General features: G+C 36.3%; 1 long non-coding RNA gene across 2 annotated transcripts in view; it reads left to right on the top strand.

Moving 5' to 3' along the window:
• The window catches only part of LOC136066191 (uncharacterized), a 9354-nt gene extending 8662 nt beyond the window's left edge, over window positions 1-692 (top strand). For both annotated transcript variants that reach the window (XR_010627648.1, XR_010627647.1), the window contains one exon: window positions 1-692. This exon is cut by the window's left edge. This is a non-coding gene — a long non-coding RNA (uncharacterized LOC136066191).
• The last annotated feature ends 21825 nt before the right edge of the window (window positions 693-22517 follow it).

Genomic DNA, 22517 nt, shown 5'->3' with positions numbered 1-22517 from the left:
AAGACTTAGACAAACTACCAATGACTAGAACTTCCAATAATTATTAATAAATATAAAATAAAACATTTAAATCTTAACAAGTTCATTAGTGGAGAACAACTTTTTCTAAATTTTTAGATCACCCATTTAGTTCATATGTGTTTTTCATATTGTAATCTTTTTTATACATACTAGAGGATACTAGCCAAGTATGTTCAATAAAAATAAAAAACTAAACAATGTTCACAGGGAGCGAGAGATGACTATGCCAACTACCATGGAAATAGGGAGCGAGAGATGACTATGCATGGAAATAAAATTACTTGCAGTATCACACAACATATTAATAAACGCAAGAAAATAGAGAAGACAAAAAACAAAAGGAGGAAGATAAACAGATATAAGCTTTGTAATATCTGTTAAGAAACACTGTTAGAGAAAATGAGGTTTAAAGCAAACAAATCTCCTAACAGTAACACATGAATTGACTGAGCAGCCCCATAGTAGACCAGGCCAAGACATATTCTACCGGCCCTTAGGCCAGGGCTTAAGTAGACCAGGCTATAAGATGCCCTAGCTTTGAGGACAATCAATTACCATAAGAAATATAAAAAAGACAAGTAGTTTCAAAGGAAATTACCTATGACCATGGCAAAAAGCAAAACCCACATTAAGAATGTTTTTCCACAAGTAGCAAATCTCATTGAACACGACTGTCAATCAAAAAGGGTAGACAAATGGTCAGCTATGCATGACTTGAAGGTAATTACCAGTAAAGAAAGCTAATAGCTAATGTCATATCTATATCGGCCACAACCATTAAGGTTCCAAGATTTTCTTATAGGAAACTCAAATCGAATGCAATAAAAGAGCTCAATACCTCTAGTTGTGATAAAAAAAAATTCAAGAAAATACACCTGTAATCGAAACTGATCATCTATATAACCTGTCCTCACTGCAATTCAAATCCAAGAATTTATAGTTCTCTCATTAAAACGATTATTTGTCTACTTGTTAGTGCTTTAGAATTTCCAATGAACACTGATGACAACGTTCTTATTTATCCTTCTGTTACTTGAAATTCACAAGAGAATAAAACAAGTTATTTTTAGTCGTTCTGTTGTAGATTTTATTGATTTTCTCTCATTCTTATTGTAACTTTCTTTCATTGTAATTCTTTAACACTAAATCCTGTATATGTCGTGAGGCGGTGCCTCTTAATTAAAAACACTCGATACCAAAAAATAAAAAATAACACTAGAACTTAGAGCCTGTTTGGATAAACGTTTGCACCACGCAAACGCATGTTTTTGAATCAAAACGCAAAATTTCCATCGTTTGGCATTGCGATTTTTTAGTGATTGCGTTTTCAAAAATGCCAAATTTGGCATTTTGGAAATGAAATACAGTCGAACTTTTTCGAAACCGCAATTTTAAAAATTCATCACAATCCAAATTTGAAGGGTGTCAATACCTAAAATATCCTCATAATTTTGCTTAATGACGAAATTATTGTTTAATGACAACTTGTTCCTGCTACTTCTCGTTGTTCTCTATGCAAGTTACAGAACAACATCACAGCAAAGCTCCAATGGTAGCTAAGACACACCGGGTAGAGGCTTCTAGCCTCAATGTACCCAAATCGCATGTAGCAGTATATATTGGAAGTAGAAAGAAGACGCACTAGCAAAGCCTCAATTGCACCATCTGCAAGCTCAATCACCACAAATAGAGAACGCCATTGTTGCAAGCTCTTTCTTTCTTCCTCTCCCGTTAGTTTTTCACTACGTTATTTGTGACTTGGGTTTCAACTTTTCAACTCTATTTTGTTTTTGTGGTTTAAAATAGATGGTAGGCCTGATTTGGGAAAGTCATGTTCTTATTGAGTGGTGAACAGCTATAGTGGTGAGGTGGCTGTATTGGTGAACAGCTAAGTGGTGGGGTGACTATAATCTGACTAAAATTATTTTATGAGTGTACTTTGGTGTTAGAGTTGTGTCCTATTTTGGTAATTTACGCTCAAACAATAATTTTAGACAAATATAGATCAAATGCTTAGTTGACAATAAAAAACTTCTTTCTCAATGTTCTCATAAGTTTTGCCCAACGCTTATAAATGGTTTCAAAAATTGTGTTTTAAAAACGCACATTTTAAAAACACTCATTTTAAAAAATGCACTTTTTAAAACAGCTTATTTAAACAAACCCTTAGTTTTCACATACTTTCTAGGACAGATTATAACTTTTTTATGCAGTAGTGAGAATCAATCAAAATGGTGCATGTTCCTCACACATAATCGATCACCACTTTTTCTTTATAAGAACTATTTTTTTTTTTTTTTTTCATTCAAAAAAGTGTGAAAGGGGCACAATCCTAGTACACTGGGAGTATAAAAAGGTACAGAATTGTTTACCGTTTGTTATTTGCTTGAGATGCTAGAAAATGTCAGAACAATTTATTTCAACAAACCCTACATATGGGCCTTAAAGACTCGCTAAAGGTTAATACGGCAAACACAGGGACACCCAACTCTTTTACCTTCTAGTAGTGCTCAAAGAGTAAATAGAGAAGAAATTGGAAAAATGAGAAATCATCTTGCAAAAATTAGTAAAACTGAAATGTATAAATTAACACTACGACCTATTAATTTCCCTTTGTTAGGAACCCTAGTTATATTTCAAGCAAACCCATGCAGATGATGCAGTAGCTTTTACACCTAACATTTTCTGGTTACATGTTGGAAAGATATAAAACCCTACCATAAACTATAAAATAGAACGGGACAAACATATACACATAAATTAAGAAGTTTGGGAAAAAGAAAAGGGAAAAAAATAAAAAGAGGAAGGGGCGCCTTACCATGTGAATGCAGTAACTCCCTAAACTGCTTGAGGGTAAATCAAGAGGGTACCTAGTTTAAATAAATATCTGCAAACCAATGCCAACAAAGTCAAGAAAATCTGTTTAGACCAAGGCACTCACCATAAAAAAATACACCATAAAAATTAAGTACAAGAGCCTTTATGCATCATAAGTGAGGGTGCAACCTAACATCATCATCCAAAAATAATACATACTTGCTGCCACATCATATATGACGTGTTAACAAAAACATATGCTTATAGGAAAGATAAATTATGAAAGCCTATATATATGACATCTCACAAGATTATTTTAGTCTAAATAAGCTCAAAATTCCATATCAATTTGTTAGTGCAGGGCTGCTCTGCTTTCAACATGCCTTGCAGAAACATTAATCCTATTTAAAATAGAAACATAACATCAGGATTCTTATCATTTTTTTATTGGTAAGTTATCCGGTGTATCTTGAATCCACAACCGTACCCTTTACCAAGCACTTATAAGGGAAGAAGGTGCCAATTGAACTAGATCTCCTTGGCATAACATCTAGCCTTATCATATATTCCCACTCAATTTTTAACAGAATAAATGTTTAGTATTATTCTACAAAATAGAAACAAAGACAACATAACAGAAGTTCATATTATAGAAATATTTTTACATAATACATATTTTTAGTGTTACATTCTTCGGCATTGAAAGTCAAGCTCTAAGGTTTATAATAATATATCAACTTTTGGAATCTAAGTCTAAGATCCACAAGAAGCCTCAAAATCAAGCTCTACGGATAATTCAGGTAAAAAGGCAATGATGATTTTTTTTTTCCTAACATAAGTAAAATAATCTTTATTCATTTACTCCTAGTCTCACTCCTAGGTTTGTTATTATTCTTCTTTATCATATAAATTTATTTAATTAATATTACATATAAATATAATAAGTTATTATGCATTCAATGGTTGTTGTCATATTGATCTTTAAACTATTAATAAATGTTTTAGACTATTACACAATATAGTTGTATTGTGTACTATATTGTATTTATTTTAGATTATTGTATATAATATGGAAGTTGTATATACCAAAAAAAAAAAAAAAGGTTAATCATTTTATTTTTTAATTTCTCCCATGACAAAGTCCTAACTCCGCCACTACTGACTACCCTTAAAAAACTTTTGGAGCCGTCACTGACGGCCACCATATAGGTGAGTTTAGTCCTATTGAACTAAAAGTGATAACAAAACAACAAAAGCATGATTGATAAGTACTAGAGAGATTATGTTTTCTAAGTGGAAAAGTGGACCATTTCTTGAGTAATAGAGAGATAACGGTTTTTAATGGGAGTTTTTCTGCCTCGTTAAATTTTTGGCGTAAAACCCATTTTCGTCCCTACGTTTTTATGCGATCCCCACTTTGGTCCCTAACTTTTTTTTTCACCGCTTTTAGTCCCTATCCTGGAAAACGCATCTCAATTTAGTCACTGCCGTTACATCAGAGATGGAATTCGCTGAGCTGGCAAATGGCTTAAGTTAAGAACATTAAAATATTGTCCACTTAAGCCACGTGGCTTTCCCGCCCTGCAATTAGTCACGTGACACTCAAACCCCAAAGCAACTAAAACTAAAACTAACATAAAACACCGTAGACCTAACAAACTAACTAAAAAACACAAAACTAACAACTTTACCCTAACCTCGCTTAAATCACCATAGGCCACAAAAAAAAAAAAAAAAAAAAAAAAAAAAAAAAAAAAATTGGCAGAAAGGTTCTCAATAAACGTAGATCACATTGGAAATCTCTTCTTCTTATCGAGTCAAAAGTTAGCCGTAATCAATGGGAAGGCGTGAAACTAATGACAAAGTCCAGCCCAAACACAAACCGATATTGGAAAAGAAAATATCATTGCTTGCTCTGGATTGTGAAGATATGTTTAGAGTGTCGGCCAGAGTTGAACTCGAATCAGCTTCTCTCCAGAAGCCTCTCCAAACAATAACGTTTCTTCAAAAACTCTCCTATTTTACATACCAAAAAATACCAAGCAAACATCATATTAGAAACTTTCATTATGCCCCGTGTCAAACACGCGAACCCCATATCAAGAAAATTCCAAATTCAGATCAAACCAAAATATATGATCCTTATCAAGTAAAGCAAGAAAGAAAGAAAAAAAAAAACCCATATAAGAGAATTCCAAAACCGACAGTATTCCATACCACCTTTATTAGTAATTTGGAACAAGTGCGTGATTGTTTGTGTAAAAACAGATTGAATGGAAACTCATTTTGAGTAAAAACGATTTGACACAAAACTGAATCCTTTGCTTTTTAAGAATTTTGATACATGTTGGTCCAAACAAATATTGAACCTTCCACAACATACTCCATGTGGGTTATTAATAAAGAAGGAAAGAAACATATGTAAAAACTAAAAACAAGAAGAAAAAAAAACGTACGTGCAGGTTTGAAAGTATAGTACCTTTTGAAACTGAACTCCGCCAGATTGTCAAATCGAACCGTACACCGAAATAATTTCTTCTTTCTCTAGCAGTATAAACTCACTTAAAAAAAAAAAAAAAAAAACCTGTTTAGATCAAAGAAGAGAAGCCCACCAAAAGAGAGAGTGAGAGAGAGAGAGAGATCTCTGGGGTTAGTTGACTGGTTGTTTTAGAGTTTGGACATGGATGATTGGCTGGAAATAAGGAAATAGGTAGGGCTTTAGAGTCGAGACTCCTTTTTATAATGGAGTAACAAACATACGCGCATGGTAACGCGGTAATTCTTAACGTGACCTACCATATAAATATTTTTACATGCGAATAATAAATAAACTACTATTATGATTTTGTTCTGTGATTCTCTGTTGCTTTCTCTATATTTTGCTGATCATATGGTACAAGATTATTACCGAAGCTTTATAGTTTACAGGCTATATAGCACATTTCATGATTTACCGTAAAATCTGGATTCTGGATCCGTTTTTTTTTTTTTCTTTTTGTAACAAGGGGACCTATCAGGCTGGCTCAGCTGGGTTGCTATTGGTTTGTCTACATTCCCCAAGTTTCACCCAGTCCATAGATTGATTTCAAGCTTTTGTCTTCTAGGGAAATAAATAGTCAACATCAAATGAGGTTATACATGAGAAGAGAAGAGGGGGGATCTGTTCTGAATAGTTCTAGAAAGTGATGATTTAAGAAATCAAGATCCGGTTCAGGCCAGGTGTGTACAACCTCTGGTAGTTACTAGGCATGACAAACATGATGTCCTTATGCTGTGTTTTATTTGGATTCGGTTAATGCATGTTTTAAGAATGTGTGCCCAAAATCCTTTAAGAATTTATTTTAGAAAAAATTTTATCAAAAATTGAAAAAAAGTTGTCAAAAAAGTTTAACAATTTTTTCAATTTCTGATAAATTTTTTTTTTTTAATGGATAATATGTTAGTTAAACTCTTTTTATTTTATACTGAGCCTCCAATTGTGTTTAACACCATGTTTGGTTGTTGAGGGAAGAAAAGAGAAAGGAAAAGAGAAAAAAAAAAAAATCATTTAGTGTGTTTGAATATAGGAAGGAAAGGGAAATAGGAAATAAGAAAAATAAGATTATTCTTTTGTTGGGTTTTTACTTTTTACGTTTGTGTTCCTTGAAAAAAATTAATGTTTAAAATACTTTTAACTTATGAGGGGTATATTAGTAATTTCAGTATATAAAGTCAAAAGTCATCAAATATTTCTCTCCATTCCCCTCCAAAGTTGGGCTTCATGGAAATTATTTTACTCTCTCATCCAACCATTTTTATCCTCTCTCATCCAACCAAACGTAATTTGGGTGCTCACTGGACAGGTTTGAGTACGATCAAGAGTGTCTTGTCTCGTCTTTGACTCTTTGAAATAGAGAAAACCCATGCAAAATGGAAGCGAGGCAGGTCGGAACTATTTTTCCATCCTTTAATTAGTTAGCTTCGACTTTTTATATATATATATATATAAAAGGTGAGGCAAGTAAAACCTGTCTATATCCTATCACCATTTTATGGTGAGAAAAATTTGCATGGAGCAAGACCGGCCATATAAAAGACGGAAAATTTTTGTTATCTTTATTTTGTTGTATCATATATTTTGTGGGATTTCATGAACTAAAAATTCATAAAAATAATAAAGTATATCTATGTAATAAATAATAACTAAAATTATTGTTTTTTTTTTCTTGAAGTTTACATGAAGTTTGTTTTCTTAAAAAAGAAAAAAAGAAAAAAAAAGCATGAAATTTCCTTATGTCCACTTCCATTAATTTTCTATCCTACTTGTCTAATGGAATGCTTAGGTGACATTGCTTAATTAGTATAACATGGACCAAAAAATTAAGCCCATGTTTGGTTGGCTGAAAAGGAGAGAAGGGAAAAGGGAGAAGGGAAATGAAGGGGAAAATTGGAGTTTTTACAATTTGATTAAAGAAAGAAAATGTAAAGGAAGGAAAATATACTCATTAAAAAAAAAAAAAATTATAGGTGTGGGCCCTGTTAGTTAAAAAGGTGTAGTAATCCTCAGAAGTGGACTCGGGGTCCAATAGCCCAATCCGAGGACACTTAGTTATCCGAGGATAGCCTAAAAAAGTTTTATTCTTACCAAATGGGTAATATAGGAGGAATGAGTAGATATTATATACAGCGGCATAACACACGTTCGAGAACACCAAAGTCCGAGGTAAATGCAACTTTCATGTTAGTGGTAAGACTCCGCCAAGTTGTATCTGAACTGGAAATTAGATATAGCTTAGGAGGCGTCGGGGAAGGTAGCAAATATCTTTTAAGGCCATCACCTTCACATTAAATGCTTTCCAGCTAACAGTCTGGCCGCATTAATGTGGAGGTGATACCTGAACAGTAACTAAGCAGCTTTATGGCCACTAAGCTGAAGGTTCCGGTAGGTACTGGATGGGACAGAAAGGAGCTCCCAAGATAAGAACTACACGTGTACGATGGAAACGGGGGGAAAACGGAGTATAAAACATAGGAACGAAGGAAATAAGGAGGACTTCTTCTGGCAGAAAAAAAAGAAAGAACGAAGAGAGAGAGACTGACTGAAAAAGAGCCGAGGAGAGTTTCTTTTTAGGAATAAACCAAAAGTATCCCTTGTTACTGGAGGAGTAGAACCTTTCCTGTCACACAGTACTAGTTCTTGAACCCATACTCTAAAAATTTATTGTTTGAGCTTGTTGGGCTGAAAACCCAGCAAAACTCAGGGTCAATCCAAACTGAGTCCCTACAATTGGCGCCGTCTGTGGGGAGAACTTGATCTGTTGAAGGAAGGGCAGGTGTGATACTCACGATGGAAGAGGGAGTACCGCAACAACCATTGACGGACCCGCAACAGGCAGATGCTAATCAGCACCAGGCAGAGTCTAGGGGCTCTCAGCACAGTAATCCGTTGATAGACCACGAACATGGGGGGATCATGAGGGGAGTACCCGAACGACCCATACGGATAGAAGCCGCTCTCGGGGAAAGCCACGCTTCCCCTGTAAAGAGCGAAGGAAATTTGCAGCGTGAGATTAACAAGTTGAAGAGGGAATTGCGATATGAACGACGAAGGCGTAAGGCTCATAACTCTAAGCACTCCTCTGAGGAGTCGGATGACACCAGTTACAGGCAGAGGTCGAGAACTCCACCCAGCGAATCTTTCTCGTGTGAGGAGGAGTACCACCGTAAGCGGAGAAGTAAGAGCCCAACTCGCCAGGGTCAAGGGAATGATGCCTTGAACAAGGCTTTGAATCAGGTTTCTAAGTCGCCTTTCACACGACATATTGAGGACGCTAGTCTTCCTCGGCGATTCCACCAGCCCGTGTTCACCATTTATAACGGTCGGACAGACCCAGTGGAACATGTTAGCCACTACAGCCAGAGAATGGCTATTCATGCCAGGGATGAAGCCTTAATGTGCAAGGTTTTCCCGTCTAGTTTGGGCCCAGTGGCGATGAGATGGTTTAATGGCTTGAGAACTAATACTATTGACTCTTTTGAGAAGCTCACCCAGGCCTTTGGTGCTCGTTTTATCACATGTAGAAGGGTTGTTCAACCCTTGGGGTCGCTACTGTCCATGTCTATGCGAGAAGGGGAAACCCTAAAAGCCTATTCAGACAGGTACGGGTTTTTTTTTTTTTTTTTTGGAGAAAAAAGTTGACCAAGTTGATATGTGTATGTAACTACTAGGCCTTTTTTGTATGAACCATCCTGGTGTACTTATATAATGGCTGACCAATTCCTTTTTTTCTAAATGTGCTGGGTAGACTTTGTCCCATATTTTATAATTATTGGTACACCAAAAATTGTCATTGGTGTTAATTAGTGATCATTAGTGTTAATTGGTGTTAATTAGTGTTAATTAGTGATCATTATTGTCTATTCATTGTTGTGATGAATATTTAATTCCTGTTCAGTTGAAGCCAAATTTGTTTGACTAGCATTGGGGGGCTATTGTGTTTTTAATGCTATTGTGCAGGTACCCTTATGCAAGTCTGCAATTATGCAGGTCTGTGAAACACATTCTTTCACATTCAGGTCTATACAGGTACCCTTTGGTCTAAAGTACTATTTGTTTTGTGCAAGTCTGTCAAAGCAATTTTAACAAAAAGATTTAAGTATTTTCTGAATTAATTTTCAGGGTTATCCTACCTCCAAGACATTAGCTAAGAAAGCAGCTTGGAAATTTGTTGAAGAAAATAATATTGATCTCATTACTTGCAATTTCCACTTTAGGCCGTGCAACTTACTTTCAAAATTGCTTGCACCAAACCTGAATTAATAGATTAGTGATTCAATGGCTTTTTTGACAATTTTGCAGGAACTGAATTCCTCATAAATGCATTGAAGGGTATGCAAATGTTGTCAGGTTCAATATCTATCACACATGCTTCAAATGAGCCATTAGCTTGTATTGAATTGGTTACTGAATTATTTCAATTATGGTTTTGAGATATATCTCTCACTTTCTTCAGTGGTGAAGTGTTGTTTGATTTGTGTCATTTGGAAATTGCAGTTTTGGAGATTTCCCCTCTAAGGCCAAGCTGACCTTATCTTTAGAAAAACTTATCAAAGAGGGGTTCAGATTTAAGTATGGGATTGAAGACATTTATGACCAAACTGTGGAGTACTTCAAAGCCAAGGGACTGCTGCAGATATAAGACCTAATGGATTAGGAGCCTAGTGATGCTCTGGCTTGGTAAAGTGTAGGTGTGTGTGTAGTGCAGGTGCGGGTGCAAGGCAGTGCAGGTGTGGGTGCAATGCAGTGCAGGTGTGTGTGCAGTGCAGTGCAATGCAAGTGGATTGTACGGGATATATGGGACCTATGGGATTGTGTGTGATCAGTGTTAAGAAGTGCTAAGAATTTAGATAATTAATGATCAGTGTATGGGCTATATGGGATTGTGTGTGATCAGTGTTAAGAAGTTAGTTAATGAGGGAATCAGATTGTATAAAAGGATTGGGAAATGGATTGTATAAAAGGATTGGAAATCAATTGTATTTGCAATTCTTTGATAAATATTAGTTAGCACTACACTGTTTATTTGGTCTATCAAAGTGTTCTTCATTCCAATTGTATTTACAATTCTTTGATAAATATTAGTTAGCACTGCACTGTTTATTTGGTCTATCAAAGTGTTCTTCATTCCAATTGTATTTGCAATTTTTTGATAAATATTACTTAGCACTACACTGTTTATTTGGTCTATCAGTTAGCAGGTTCTTATCATCTTGAAAGATTGATCAGTATTTGCAATTCTTTGATAAATATTAGGCATTCAATATCATGAGCTTTATGAGTTGACCCTTTCCTTTTTCTTTATATGCCAAATCATATATAAAAGTTCTTAAAGATTGAAATCATGAAGCCTGCATTGTTTATTTGGTCTATCAGATATGGCTCTGTTTTTTGGTTTCAGCTTCTTATGCAGAGTAATATTAAATGCACACAAGGCACAAACAATTCACAACAATGCAATAAAAAGTGATGTTCTCTTCCTAAAGGAGAGAAATTACAGAGAGAATTACACCAAAATACAGGCATTTTCCCACTAATACATACCAACACAAATTCAAGCCAACACATACCAACGCAAAAATTCTGCCAACACCTACCAAAATACACCAAAATTATGGCCTTTTTACACTAATACCTACCCACCTAATGACCCATTTTCCCCCCACCTATTTGGCCAACCAAAAGAAGCCTCAAGTAGAGTACCATCCCACTTATCAGCAGAGACAGCCCCAGGCAGATGACCAACCTCTTCTCTCTCTTCTTATAGCCTACAATGTCAGCTTCAAGGGCTAAAATCCGTTGCCTCTGCTCCAGAATCATCACCTTGCCACACTCTCAGATTTCATCATCACGCCATTGAAAAAATTTACACATGCGTCCAACCTGACACCCAAGAGCCAGATAAAATCCATTATATATTCAACCAAAATCATGAAAAACAACAACAAATAGTATTAGCAAAATTTGGTCACAGCCAATCCAACACTTATATTAGAAAAATACTAAAATCCTTGAAACTGAAAAAGACCCACTAACAGAATCCAACCCAGCCAATCCCTTTTTATTTTCCATTTTTGATCAGTGAACTCCTAATCATATTTATGCTACTTGTGTAAATTTTTACTTGAATCCCTTATTAAAGTACTGGATCTCACAAATCATGCAGAACCAAAGTTTCCTACAACATTTCATTTAAAAAACAAAAAAGCGTCCTAAAACATTCAAAGAGAATTAGACTCAAATTGCTTTAAATTTTTTCAAGTTTAATTAGCTGAGATAAAAATTGAACAGATTTTCTAGTATTTTGCTTACCACTTATAATGAGTTAAAGAAAACCCCTTTTTATGCTTAAAGAAAACCCCTTATAATTGAACAGAATCTCACTCTGTTTTTTTCCCCACCCAGAAAATCAATAGAAATTTAAAAAGTGTACAAAGAGATAGTGTATTATATAGATGAGATAGTGTATTATATAGATACTAACTTATCGAGTAATTTGGACACTCGTAGAACCTTCTTCCAAGGTTGTCAGGTGTCCACGAAACAACCAAAACCGGTTTCTCAGAGCAGAAGCATCGGGTTGGGCCCCTTTTCCTCAAGCTTCCACTTGATGACATCGAGCTTGATTCCATGAGAGCAGTTGTGAGCAAGGAGCTGAGTTCGTGGCGAGGAGCTGAGCTGTGTGGCGAGGAGATGAGTTTGGCGAGGAGCTGAGTTGGGATTTCTAATAAATTTAAGGGTTTTAATTTCTAAATTTAAGGAGCTAAGCTGATTATATACTTTATAAAGTCACATGAGGGGCACGTGATCTCTTACAGGCGGGAATGGGACTAACTGCAAGGCGGGAAAGCCACATGGCTTAAGTGCACAATATTTTAATGTTCTTAACTTAAGCCGTTTGCCAGCTCAGCAAATTTCGTCTCTGATGTAACGGCAGGGACTAAAACGAGACGCGTTTTCCAGGATAGGGACTAAAAGTGGTGAAAAAAAAAAGTTAGGGACCAAAGTGGGAACCGTGTGAAAATGTAGGGATGAAAATGGGTTTTACGCCTAAATTGTTTTACCTGTTTTTAACAGGGGCAGCGCTTCGCTATATTCAGGGGGTTCAAATGAACCCCTTATTTTGTACACCCTTATTACAAGTATTTCCAATTATAAGAGTAAAGAGTAAGTGTTTGTGAATTGCAAGTGTCACTCTTTTTTATAAATTTATATTATGTGTGTGAGTGTGTTTGATTGTGTGCATTACTTTTTTTTATAATGTTATTTGTGTGAATTATAATGTGTGTAAATGTTAGTGTGTACAATATAGATATAATATAAATTTATATAATTTAATAATTAGAAAATAGAGATGGTTTCTTACATGTATGTGTGTTGTTATCATGTTATAATAACTTTTTGTTATAAAGTTAGTAAAATTAAAGAAATTATATGTTTATATTTTTTTTTTATGTCACTTTATTTAAAATTAATTCCAAATTTGATATACCTATAATTTTTATTTTTATATTTTTAAATGGAAACAACACTAGTTATTATATAGCATGGACAAAGATTAATTTAGCAATTACATTTAATAAACTTTTTTTGTAGCTACAAAGTGACATAATGTTATAATCTATTTTAGACCATAATACTTATATGTATCTAAATTGTTAACTTATATTCAATTATGTAACAAAATTCCATATTTTTTTTTTTAAAATACCAAATTCTAAAGGATCAAGGCCATTGTGTTGCCAATTTGTCCGTGATGAATTTCGTTATCTTATATTTAGAGGAATAAAGCACTATGTGCACTGATTTAGATATTTCTCAGAAAACTGTACCATATACTATTTTTTTTTTGAAGGGGAATAGAGATTCATTGCCACAAGAAATTGAAGTACAACAAGAAAGACAAAACAAAGGAAAGAGACACCCAGACACAATTCTGACAGTGTAGGAACAGCATACAAAGGTAGTCCCTCCCAAACCAAAAAAAGATTTACCCTATACACACCAGTGAGCTAAGAAAGCTTATGTACTACCCTGTTGAACTCCCTTTTCAAGTGCACAAAACTACACGAGCAGAAACAGCCCTAGGATCCCATGAACAAAAATTGTCCCAAGCCCATAATTTCTCTCGGCAGCACTGCCCAGCAGTCGCCATTTCTAAAGCAGAGCCAGCTAAACCCGAGTGGACTGTTTCACAAAAATGCTTTTGAGCCCAAGTATCCTCTTCCTCTAAAACTTCTTTCCCTCTCAAACGCTTTGTTCCTATCTCCATCATCTAGGCAAGAGTTTGTTCATTGTTTGTTTTTCCTTTTGCACGAGAAACTTTTTTCAGGCTGCCTTTACCCATAATCTATTTTCCTTTCTCATTGGCTTTGGCCTAAAAAATCACACCATCTTTGACAGTACGGGCCTCTCTATTCTTTATTGGGCTGTCTTTCTCATCTTTTTCTAGAGAAGCATTTGTACTTGGGCTCCCTTATGAGATAGAGCCTTGTGGTCCTTGTGAGGTAGGGCCTTTTGGCCCATGAGAGATAGAGCCTCTTTGCTCATTAGAAACATCCGGAACTAGGTGAACATGTGACTTCTCACAAAAATCCAAAACACTCATTACCTACTCAGAAGCACCACTGGTGATCCATACGTCCCCTGAGAGCTGTCCATTCACACGTGTGGTGTTATCACTTCCCTAGGTATTGCCCTTCACTAAGTTTTGGTTCCCGCCTTCTAAGCCTCTAGCCCAGAAGCACTCCAATGAAGAACCCGTCGCCGGCCGGACCTTTCCCTGTATTCCTTGCTCGTTAGAAACATCACAGTTCTTTCCCTTGCTCGAGTTCTTTTCCTTGGCGGTCTCTTTTGCAGTCCACCCAGCCCTTAACCAGTCCCCATACTAATGACAAGCACTTTGCCATACATTTGATGTTGGGCAATGCTTATTATCATGTCTAAGCTTCCCACAGATGAAGCAAACAGTAGGTAGCCTTTCATATTTAAAAGTAAGCCATAGGCATTCTCAATCAGAGCTTGCAATATAAGCTCCCCTTCTCAATGGCTTATCAATCACCAAATTCACATTGACTCTCATGAATTTTGCCTGGTCAGATTGCCATAAACGCCTATCAACTTCAATAAATCTTCCTAGCTTGCTACCAATTTCTTCCCTTACTTCCTATGACATATGCTCAAAAGGAAGACCCCAAATTTGAACCCAAAAGGGAGAATGGGTGAAAGAAATATTTGTGGAAGTCAGCCATTTTTTCCATCTACAGAGTAAGAGGAGGTTGTTGTCGAAACTCCAAGGCCCACACCTCTCAACCCACTCTAATTGATACTTTGAGCTAAACTTGAATTGGAGTATATTATTTCCAACTTCCACTATTCTCATGTCTGAACCCATTTTCCATACTGATCTAAGGGTGCTCTTCAGAGCTCATTGGTTCTGTTCCTAATCAGAGAGAAGCCGCCCAAAAAGACATAGAAAACACTCTTCAAGGAGGTTTGAGCTATTTGTGACAATGATAGGAATAGCTTCTTCTTATTCTTTTGTGTGCTGCAAGTTCTGTAAACTATAGAGAACACTCAAATCCATAACCGGAAATTATTGGTTACTACCTAAAGAGAACTAAAAGACTGCTAGACAACCCTTAGAACTAAAGGTTAGGGATAGAGTAACTCGCATTCAAACACCAATCAATATAATTCCAAGGAGGGCACAACAACTAGCCAAGATATGAATTTTTTCCCTCATTGGGTGGTTTGTTAGTTTTTTTTTTTTAATAATGGTCACAGTCTATCTTTAATTTTGAGGTTTTTCTGAAGTAGTCGATGTTGTCCATCAACATTTTTTGCTCAGTAGAATTGTTTTGTCCCTTCTCAGAGAAGGTGTTGTTTGTCCCATGGAGTAACAGGGTTACTTTTCGGCTAGTGGTTTTTTCTTTCAAGGGTTTTGGGAAACAGTAGAGAGGGTTAGAAGTAAACATTCACTCATCCATGGATGATCTTACTCAAAATTGGAGCCGGCTCAACTTGTCTGACAAGAAGGGTCCGGGTTGCAGCCTCACCAAAGATGATAGTTCAAATGATTTTTCAATAGTAGCAACGTTTGTCACCAAGAGAGCTCTTAAAATTGACCTTATTGCAAGAACTTTCAATCCATTATGGAGGTCTCATAATGGCTTCAAGATTAAGAGCCTCAACAATCATATAATAATTTTTGCATTAGATAACAAGGACGATGTGGACAGAATTCTTTCGAGCGAACCATGGAGTTTTGATAAGCATCTAGTTTTTTTGCAACAATATGAAAAAGAAACACCTATGTTAGGAACATAAAATAATTGTTGTAACAATTGTTGTAATCCCTTTAGTTAGTTAGTTAGTTGAGATAAGGATGAGTTAGTTAGGATTTGAGCACATGTCGCTCATTTAACACATGGTTTAATTCATAGGGCACATGTTGAATTAATTAGCCAATTAACTTAAGCTATGTAGGCCAATGAGATTAGAGCTAATCTCCTATAAATACATGATTGTAATTCAATATTAGATATCAATGAAGAATAAACCAATTTGTTAGTGCATTAGTGCATCTTTCTCTCTTAATCTCTCTCTTTTTCTATAGAGGGTGACTACCTCGAATTAAGTCAATTTCCCTACAATCCCCATCCATTCCCCTATAATTCCCATCAATCCCCATTAGGAACCATCAAGTTCCTAACAAATGGTATGATGGGAATTATAGGGGAATGGATGGGGATTGTAGGGAAATTGATTTAATTCGAGATAGTCACCCTCCATAGAGAGAGAGAGAGAGAGAGAGAGAGAGAGAGAGATACACTAATGCACTAACAAATTGGTTTATTCTTCATTGATATCTCATATTGAATTACAATCATATATTTATAGGAGACTAACTCTAATCTCATTGGCCCATATGGCCTCATCCTACTAGTTTTATTATTCCTCATGTGCATTAATAATTCCAATATGTGCTAAATGTGATTAACATGTCTCATCCTATTGGTTCTATTATTCCCCATATGTATTAATAATTCCAACATGTGCTAAATGTGATTAACATGTTCAGAATTGTAACTAACTAACTAAATCTCAATACACCAATTATTATCCATATGCTTATAGCATTCCTACCATTTCCCTCTCCTTGAAAACACCTTGCCCACAAGGTGTTGTTGTGAAATAGCATTTTCATCAAAGGAGATCTTCCAATGGACAAATACCGTAGTGACATTTTGATCACCATATTCATGCATTTCTCTTTGACCAGCGATCCCGTGCATATGAAGATTTCTTCTTCGTAGATCTTCAAAATTTGCTCAAATTCTTGAGCCTTCAATGGTTCTTCAATCTTCAAGGTCTCATTGGTTCTTTCAACCTTGAAATGTTCTTGTATCCTCAAGACCTCATTCAATTGTAGAACCATTAAAATTGTTAGCGCTTGTATCTTAGATTCTTGGATCACCAACACTTGGATTGCCACTTCTTGAATCATAGACTCTTGAATGGAAGCCTCCATTGATGCATCAAGAATGGGTTCTTCGAAGATCATCATCACCTTCTTTGTTGGTTCTTTCGACTGAACTTCAAGGGCAGCATGTAGATGTACATCATCATCCACTTTGACACAAAAATCAACATCTCGGCTTGTAACAACAATAGTAGATTCTTGGAACTTGATTTGTTCTTCGACTTTCATTGAATCAAGAGATTGTAACTCTTCTTCAGACATGTTTTCAAGATCCTCTTGCACTCTTAAAAGTTCTTCCTTCATGGCCATATTAAATTCAGCCAAGGCCTTCATCTTCTTTAAAATATCCTTAGATTCTTCTAAGGCTTTGTTCAACAATTCTTGTATTTTTTTCAAAATTTTTCTTTCATCACAATTGCTCATCTTAAGATCAACGACTCTGATACCATTTGTTAGGAACCCGGTGGTTCCTAATGGGGATTGATGGGAATTATAGGGGAATGGATGGGGATTGTAGGGAAATTGACTTAATTCGAGGTAGTCACCCTCCATAGAGAAAAAGAGAGATTAAGAGAGGGAGAGAGATGCACTAATGCACTAACAAATTGGTTTATTCTTCATTGATATCTAATATTGAATTACAATCATGTATTTATAGGAGATTAGCTCTAATCTCATTGGCCCACATGACTTAAGATAATTGGCTAATTAATTCAACATGTGCCCTATGAATTAAACCATGTGTTAAATGAGCTAAATGTGCTCAAACTCTAACTAACTCATCCTTATCTCAACTAACTAACTAACTAAAGGGATTACAACAATTGTTACAACAATTATTTTATGTTCCTAACATTTCCCTTCCCTTGAAAACACCTTGCCCACAAGGTGTTGTTGTAGTTGACATCTTCATGAGGGGAGACCGGCCACTAAACCAATAATCCAAAGTATTCTCAGCTTCGAACACACCAACTACAAAACAGTTAATCAAAGCCCATAAATTGAGCATAGCAATCTCATTCTTAACCAGATCAACAAAGGGACACTTCCAGTGGAACCTTGACTCTCGAATTTTTGGACAATCAAACCCTTGCACCATGGAGCTTAATGGATTGTTATTTACATCCAGCATGCAGGAATCTATGCTATGAATATAAGGGTTGGCAACTTCAATAGTACAACGACCAATAGGAGTAAAGAAATATATTGTCGAATAGTCCTCAATATAATCTTAAGGATCTGGCCGCCAAAGTAACTCCAAGCCATCAATTTCAAGGACAGGCATCAACTCCACTACACTAGGCTCTAGAAGATATATTTTCTCAATCATACCAAGGTGGCTCCCACTTATCTTTGGATCCAACTCACTAGATTCATCATTTGATAATAGCAAAATATGGGAACCAAACCGAAGCACATCTCCAATAATCTTGAAATCGTTCATATGTAGATAATAGGAGATCACAATACTGGAATTTATCGCACTATTGACTCCAAGAAAACATTCTTGAGTAATTAGGATACCATCTACTAATGTGAAGTCTAGGGAAGGAAAATTGTAGGTGTCAGCTTCCATGAATGTAACCAAAGAACCTTCTTGGAACAGCAAATTGGGCTTGTCACCAAGACAGAACCTTAAAGAAGCTTGGTGGTACCCACGTATGATTGAAACTTCGCCACTATAAACGTGTCCAAGATAGCCATACATGAGATAAATTTGGCCATCAAAGTAAACGTAGCCAAGATCAACTTCAACTCCCTTGCATGAAGTTAAGGAGATCCCACGTATGATAGAAACTTGACCACTATAAATGTGCCCAAGATAGCCACGCATGAAATTAATTTGGTCATGAACTGGACATGCAATTATAGTCTCTACTGGAGTTTGAGGTGTGCTATGAACATGAACATGAACCGCAATAGGACCCTTGCATGGACCATTAAAACTCACTAATTCCTTTAAATCAAGAAACTCTTCAAGATCCACCACATCTTCACTGTCATTTTCATCTTCACGGTCAAGGATAGTTTTTGTTGATTCAACAACCTAAAACTTTTCACTTGTTCCTTCAAGAAGTTGAAACTCTTCTTCAAACATGTTTTCAAGATTCTCTTGCACTCTTGAAAGTTCTTCCTTCATGGCCATGTTAGATTCAGCCAAAGCCTTCATCTTCTTTGAAATATCCTTGGCTTCTTCTAAGGCTTTGTTCAACATTTCCTGTAATTCTTTCAAAAATTTTCTTTGATCACAATTGCTCATCTCTGGATCAACGGCTCTGATACCATTTGTTAGGAACCCGGTGGTTCCTAATGGGGATTGATGGGAATTATAGGGAAATGGATAGGGATTGTAGGGAAATTGACTTAATTCGAGGTAGTCACCCTCCATAGAGAAATAGAGAGATTAAGAGAGAGAGAGAGAGATGCACTAATGCACTAACTAATTGGTTTATTCTTCATTGATATCTTATATTGGATTACAATCATGTATTTATAGGAGACTAGCTCTAATCTCATTGGACCACATGGCCTCATCCTATTGGTTCTATTATTCCTTATGTGCATTAATAATTCCAACATGTGCTAAATGTGATTAACACGTCTCATCCTATTGGTTCTATTATTCCCCATATGCATTAATAATTCCAACATGTGCTAAATGTGATTAACATGTTTAGAATTGTAACTAACTAACTAAATCTCAATACACCAATTATTATCCATATACTTATAGCATTCCTAACAACCTATCTATGACATCAAATTTGAAAGGGCCAGTTTTTGGGTTCAACTACATGGCATCCCTTTACGTTACATGACATTGGAAGTTGCCTTAAAGATAAGCAATGTGATTGGAGAAGTGTCTCGACCGAAGAAGTTTAAGTAGGCTGATGGGGGTAATTTTTTACGACTCAAGGTTACCATAGATTTATCTCTGCCTTTGTGCTTTGGTCGCCTTATCTCGCTTAAGGATGGAAAACAATTATGGGTAAGCTTCAAGTTTGAATGACTGCCAAATTTGTGTTATTGGTGTGGTCGTCTCACTCACGACAACAAGGATTACGAAATTTGGATCAAAAGCGAGGGGACACTAAACCTTAAGGAGAGTCAATTTGGAGCAAGATTAAGAGCTTTGACATATGTTTCAACAAAAAAAGTGAAATTATGGTTTTGGGATTCTACAAGGCAAAGAAGAAAGCTAATACCAGTAAACCCAATTCTCCTATGGAATACGATACCTTGAGTTTTCCCACGATGAAGCCCAGTGAATCAGAGGTAGCAGGTGGTCGAAGCAGTGAGGAAGAAAACATTACAAAAAACTTGGAAAGTCTCAAGCAGGGGCGTAACGTCAGGATAGCTGTTACTTGAATTAAAGATACATTGTCTGCGGTAACAGATGACAATAATTGCGTGATAAAATCGGGTTCCAATACACAAGCCGTTTCTAATATGCATCATAAAGTGTTTGATTTGCAGTTTGACTTTAAGCTGGCTAAGTTTGATAGCATCAAAACCTCCAACACGAACCCAACTGAAACTAACCCACATGCCATAATAATTTCCCCAAGTCCAACTCAGCTAAATGAAGCACGTGAGTATGATGAGACAGCTAGGGCTCCAAACTTATCTCCCTAGAATTGTGTGCTGCCGACTTGGTCTCGCAAAACACGCATCGTAAGCTCTAATGAAAACACTGGTCTTGAACATCTCTCGGGCAAAAAACGTGACTTCACAGGCAGTGAGTGCTCATTAAACGTACATTCTAAGTGCCAACAAATGCTATAATGGGACAATGGTGATGATTTTGAAGTGGTGGAGGCTGGAAAACAGCCCCGCCAACACCAATGAATTGCCTCAGTTGGAACTACTGTGGTTTGGGTCAATCATGCGCAATTCTGGAACTCACCAAGATGGTGAAGAAATACAACCCTTCAATAATTTTCCTCATGAAGACAAGATCAAAGGAGTGTTCCTTGAAGAAACTCTGTTTGAAGCTCCTTCTCGAAAACGTTTTCATTATCCCACGTATTAATACGGGAGGAGGTTTGGCACTTTATTGGAAAGATGGAATTGATCTTAGAGTCCTGGATTCCTCACCAACATATATTGACGCGGTAGTTAAACCAAGAATGGATGACACCTGGCAATTAATGGGTTTTCATGGAAATCTGGTAACGGCCAATCGGGATCATTTTTGGGCACTACTGAAACACCTATGTATCAAAATGGATTTACCATAGTTGTGTGTGGGGGATTTTAACAAAATCACCAAATTTGAGGAAAGATTGGGAGGAGCCATACGATGGGAATGGCAAATGAGGGAGTTTAGGGAGGCACTGGATTTTTGTGGATTTTAGGACTTGGGATTTGTTGGCACACCTTTCACTTGGTGCAACAATCAATTTGATGGAGTGGTGACTTGGATACGGTTGGATAGAGGGGTTGCTACTCCATCATGGTCCTTTTTATTCCCCACGGTTAGGATGCATCACATTGCTGGCACTTTATCAGACCATTGTCCATTGTGATTATGTTCGAATGATGAAAATAGAAGATTTTACAAGAAAGCAGGACCTTTTCGGTTTAAGGCTATTAGGTTGAAAGATGAAAGGTGTGAAAGGGTTATTAAAAAATCTTGGGATGGCCAAAATTATGGGGATCATGTGGACAGATTAATAAGCAAAGTGGTTGCTTGTAGGACAAGCCTTCAAAATTAGAGTAGGTTATCTTTTGGCAACATTCGTCGATTGCTAGCACAAAAAAAGAAGCAGTTAGCACAAGATGATGCGGCTTCAATGGCTAGTGCTAATCATGACATGGTTTGGATTCTTAAAAGGGAAGTAAATGATCTCATGGTGAAAGAGGAGTGTTTGTGGCATCAGAGATCAAGGGTTGATTGGTTGAAAAGTGGTGATCTTAACACTAGCTATTTTCATAGCTGAGCAAATCAAAGAAACAAAAGAAATTTTATCTCAAAACTGATTTTGGATGATGGTTTAGTTGTGGAAGAAGATAAAAAAAAATTGGGGAGGCCATGGTTAATTATTTCAAGAAGATCTACACATCCACAACCCCTTCAAGCTTTGATAAGATCCTTTAAGGAATTGAAGCCAAGGTAACACCATCAATGAATGCAGATTTAATTCATGATTTCATTGCCGATGAGGTAGAAAGAGCCTTGAAACAAATGAAGCCTCTAACAGCACCCGAGCCCAACGGTATGTCACCAATCTTTTTTAAATCTTGCTAGAATTTTATTAGTCAGGATGTAATTGTTGACTCTCTTGCTATCTTTAATTCAGGTTCAATGACAGATAACCTCAATCACACCTTCATCTCCCTTGTACCAAAAATAAAATCATCAAAGAAAGCCAAGGATTTTCGGCCCATAAGCCTTTGCAATGTCCTTTACAAAATTATTTCCAAAACCATAGCAAACCACCTAAAAAAATTACTCCCCAAGCTAGTTTTAGAAACATAAAGTGCATTCATGTCTGATAGATTGATTTTAAATAACATCCTTGTTGCATTTGAAACACTCCATCACCTAAAAAATAAGAGGAAGGGGAAATTGGGGTTCATGGCACTTAAACTTGATATGAGCAAGACATACAATAGAGTGAAATGGGTTTTCTTGGAAAAACTAATGGAGAAATT

Source organism: Quercus suber, unplaced genomic scaffold (genome assembly GCF_002906115.3).
Source record: "Quercus suber isolate HL8 unplaced genomic scaffold, Cork oak 2.0 scaffold_3B, whole genome shotgun sequence".
NCBI lineage: Eukaryota > Viridiplantae > Streptophyta > Magnoliopsida > Fagales > Fagaceae > Quercus > Quercus suber.
This window is presented reverse-complemented; position numbering and strand designations above follow the sequence as displayed.